Here is a 5,023-nt window from a genome sequence, read left to right on the forward strand (position 1 = left end):
CTCTAATGAAAAGTGCAACCATATAAATCAATAAACAGTATTAGCTGTAACCCTTAAAGCCCTGTCCCACAGTTGTGGAGTCTCTGAAACAGGCTTACAGGAAGACGTTAAAACTGGTGCTGCCTTTTCTGTTTACTCAGAGGCGTGGCCTGCATCAACTCAAAGTTTCCATTCCAGTCTTGGCACAGAAAAGCCATGCAAGTGTAGTGAAGGGTCCAAAGTCTTTAGCTGGAGCTAGCAATGCCTTTGACATGGTGGTTATCCTCATAAGTTGGCCAGCTGACTTCTTGTCTTTCAGCATTCCTCGGGCACTTCCACTTTTGAACCAAACAACACGTTTATCATGGGCAAAGTCTCTTGACACTGGTCCAATAAACCTGATATGCCTCATAAAGCTCAAACCCAGCTCTCCTGCCTCATAAAGATGACATGCACAGGTTTTTTGCTGATGACTCACAAATCTACCTTTCACCCCATCTGTCTGTCTAATCTGTATTTCAGCCTGCCTCTCCAATATCACCTCTTGAATGAGTCCTTTTTCTTTCCTTCCAAAACATTCCTACTTCACCCATTATCAGGTATTCTTGATAACACTACCCTCCAGTCTGTCTAGGGTTGTAACCTAGAGCTCACTTTTGTCTCCTCCCCACACATCCAGGCCATGTCATAGTCTTACTATTTCTTTTCCCAACATTTTGAGGCTCTGAAACTTCCTCTCTGTCCTGAAAACCAACTTCTACATGTGCCCTGATCATATCCTGTCTTGATTTCTACTGTCTTGTCCACTCTGGCATCCCCATTGCTCCCCTTTCAGTCCATCCATTATATGTGGCTGCTAAAATTATCTTCCTCACTCATCATAGAAGATTAGGGATGGAAGGGACCACAGGAAATCATCTAGTCCCACCCTCTGCTCAAAGCAGTCCGACCCCATTTCCCTCTTAGAATACCTCCACTAGCTCCCCTTATCCATCACATAAACATTGGACTTCTGATCCTTGCTGTTGGGGTCCTACATAACTTCACATATGCTTATACCTTCAACTTACTCTTAATGAATCACTCCAACCCCTTCCACTCCCCTAGTAGTGCCCCATTCATTCCCACTCCCATCTCCATGTCTCAGGCCACTCCCTATGCATGGAATGTTTCCACAACTCCTATTGTCCAAGATTCTAGCCGCCTCAGATATTGCCTACAGACTGAGTTGCTTCAACAGAGTCAATAACTGTATCAATCTATTATATATATCCCATCAAATAGCATGTATACAAGTAATTACATGATTAACAGTCTTCTCTTCCCCTACCCACCCATTGGTTTTGGATTGATCTTGTCTCCATTTAAACTGTAAGCACTTCAGGGAGGGATTGTCCTTTCTTTGTTTGTAAAGAACCTAGCACACTTTGTTACAGTAAAAAAAAATATATATATTTTATAAATAATTTTATAAATTTATAAATGTATATATATTATATATATATTTATTTTTTACAATTAAGGCTCCCATTCAGAAATTAGACTCCTATTCCCTGGTATTATTTTCAGAGGGTACTTTTATCCAGTGCTTGATGTATTTGCAATAGGACCCCATTTCTATATTCTCTTCCTCTGCATGGAAGAAGCTAAGGGAAAGAGTACAGATCTTGGTTGCTCTGTCTTAGTCCCTGCAAAGGACTTCTCACCCACCTGCTTATCTATTTCTATGTCTTTCATCCCTGTAGTATTTGAGCATCTTCCAAATGGTTTTTGCATTCATTCTCTCAGCAGCCAGTGAAGCAGGCATTATTCTGATTTTTACAGGTGGGGAATTGAGGTACAAAGAGATTAAGGCCCAGATTTTCAGTGCAGCAACACCTAATGGATCTACAAGCCTAAATATTTTAAAAAGTGATTCAGGCCCTTAAGGGCATAAATCTCATCAACTGTCAATGGGATTTTGGCTTTAGAAAATAAGCTTTAGACTCCTAAATTAGTTAGTTGCAACACTGAGCACAGCAATGCCTAAAGGCCTTTAAAAAATCTGGGCCTCAGTGATTTGCCCAAGGTCATCCACAGTCTCTTTGGCAGAGCTGGGAACTGAAACTATAACTCCTGAATCCTTGTCCAGTGTCAGAACAGATCCATCCAGCCTAGGTGGGAGCAGCCAAACAAATGCGTAGGAGGCCCTACTTCAGCCTTTTTCTCTGCTAGGAACTCCTGCAACTATTTGCCCTGTAAATGGGAGCAGCTGCAGGAAAGAATAGGATGCCTTATTGTATTCTCCTGATCCTTGCATGGGAGTACCCCACTTTGGGAACAACTGATTAAATGGGCGTTAACACCTTATGGGTCTTCCCACTCCCCCACACATGATTCCCCTACCTATTTGCTCTTTGCATGGCAGCAGCAGTTGAGGGAATGAATAGGAAGCCCTGTTTTCCCTGGGCCAGGAAGGCAAGAGAGCAAATAGACAAAGATGGGTGTGACTCAGCTGAAGCAGTTCTCCAGCTCAGCACTCAGGTTTTCTCCTTCAGGCAGTGCAGCGTGGCAGGCAGGAAGCAATTGACAGCACTGCTTCTTCCAGTTCAAAATCTGTCAGACTGCTGCAGAAGCCATCTTGTCACACACCTAGCCTTCCGCTGCCTAGAGCTCTCCAGGATTCTGGAGAGGGAGTGGTAAAAGTGGGTGTTTCTTCATCCCTACCCTCAAATCACTCTTTCCTAGCTCTGCCAGTTTGCCCTGAACTTGGATACACCTAATAATGCAACTTGCTGATCACAAGACCATAGTGAATCTCATGCTGGCTTGGCATCCCTTGCAAATTAAAATCCTTATTCTCTGGACAAGTATAGTGTGATCAGTTGCATGTGTGTCTCTTGATAGTCTTTGCACTTCAACCCTGCCCTGCAGAGCATTGTGAAAAAGAGCAGCCTCTATTGCCTAGTCAGCTCCTGGGATCTCTGAGATTACCAATAAAGGGCGTGTTTAACAACTATGATGATGTAGGTACCTGCTCACATACTGGGAACTAAACTGACATTCTCTCTTTCCCCAAAACTCAGGCTAGGGAGTCCCTGACAGATGGTAATAACTTGAGGCCAGACTGGAGATGGGATACCTAGAGATGAAAACTTCCATACTGCATCACTAAATCTCTTGAGCCATCCAGTTTTCTTCTCAAAATTCACTTAACCCCTAACCATAGTTTCAGCTTGGCCACTGATTCATTGCTCTTGGTGGGGGAGAAACTAAATTTTTAAAAAAGAAAAGGCAACAAATGAGGATTATATAGATAGAGGCAGGCACCCGAAGTCTTATAACAAGAGCTTGTGACATAAATTGCTACAAGGAAAAACACCCCTGGGAAACTTATCTAAGAATACATCATGAGATAGGCTATTTAGGGACTGAAATTACACAGGAGGGACTGTCAAGAGATGTATGCTATGGGCAAACAGTTACAATTAATGCTAAATATAAGGTGTTATATCTGTATCTAATACATAACCTTCATTACACTGCAAAAAAAAAGTCTTGTTACTCAGGCTTAATTGCTTCACTATCTGTGGGAGATGTTTGAAGGAGATTTAAAGCAATATAATAGGAGTTGGGGGAGGAGTATGCTGAGAGGCAATGTTTCCTGTAAGGTTAGCTTATTGACCTTGGTGGGAAAAGGATTTTGGAACCAGACCAGGAACATAAACTAGAGCTAAGCCCTGGCATGGCTGGAAGGAGCTACCCAAGTGTAGGGCAAGCATAAATAGGCCCTGCCTACCATGAGTTACTTCAAGCACATGCTGCTAAGTATCAGACCCTCCTGAAGAATTCTCTCTAGAAAAACTCAGAGGGCAGCTCTTGTAGTTCCGCTAGGATCTGCAGTCTTTTTAGCACAATTAAAAATGGGGCTTTTCTCCCTTCCTCCTCCCAAGCTAACAGTAAGGATAGAGAGGAGAACCAGAGCTGAGCTAGTGGGAAGATAAGTGCATCATTTGGAACTGAGGGTGAAATTCTGTTTAACCACAAAATGGGCGACAGCAACACAAGCCCCCCCACAAACTTTTCCTCCTTTTCCTGGAGGGGCCACCCTCTACGTCTATACTGCAGTCACAGGGTGTGACAGCAGCCCAAGGAGACACACACAAGCTAACTAAATTAAAACTAGCTTGGTTACTGGAACACAGAATCCGTGCCAGCACGAGCTTCAGCACAGGATGTATAACCCTACCTGGAATCCTGGGTAATTACTTGTGGGGCCAGCTCACGCTGCCATGGCTTCACTGTTCCAGGACCTGAGTTAATTAAAGTTAGCTCAGGTATGTCACCTCTAACTGCTGTCACACCCTGTCATTGCAATATAGGTACACATGACAGCAGAGAGGAGTTGGACTCTTTTCATTCAATCCTTAGCCTTTCTTATTGGCCGCTTCACTTTACAAGAGTAAGGGTGGTCTTCATGTTGTGGACATCCAACCTACTAGCAACTGGGCTGAAAAACCAAAAAGTCATTGCTCATAATTTAGTTGGACCAAGTCTGTTTGGGGGGGGGGGGAAGAGGGGTGTTGGAAGAAGGTTCCCCCCCTTGTTGTTTTTGCATGACCCCAAACCCTACTTTACGTTAAATTATTCCCCACCCATTATATTCATTTAGTGTGATAGCTGGTTGTTAAAGTTTTCATCACATGAAGTGGAAATCCTTAGCACCTCTAACATTCAAGAGCTGAAGAGTAGCAATGGTGTCTTTAAAAATCAAGTAAAGCAGGATATATGAACTATAACATGAAACTGTGAATCTACTATTGCTCTCATGTGGGAACCTTATCTGAATATAGAAGATTAGCTTGTGCTGTAACAAAGGAATAAAGAGACTTTATTTAGCCCCATGCAAAAAGGCAGTTTTGGTGGCAGACTGGTACAGAAAAGGAAAATAAAAACTTGCACTGAAATTAACTCTAAAAAAGGAATGTGAGCAGCAGAACAGTGCTTCTCTACAGTGCAATTTCAAAATGTTAAGTGATTTCATGCTAGCAAATGGTACCGGCTT

This window comes from Emydura macquarii, unplaced genomic scaffold (assembly GCF_026122565.2).
Source record: "Emydura macquarii macquarii isolate MOO-44397 ecotype Brisbane River unplaced genomic scaffold, CSIRO-AGI_Emac_v2 contig_2205, whole genome shotgun sequence".
Classification (NCBI taxonomy): Eukaryota; Metazoa; Chordata; order Testudines; family Chelidae; genus Emydura; species Emydura macquarii.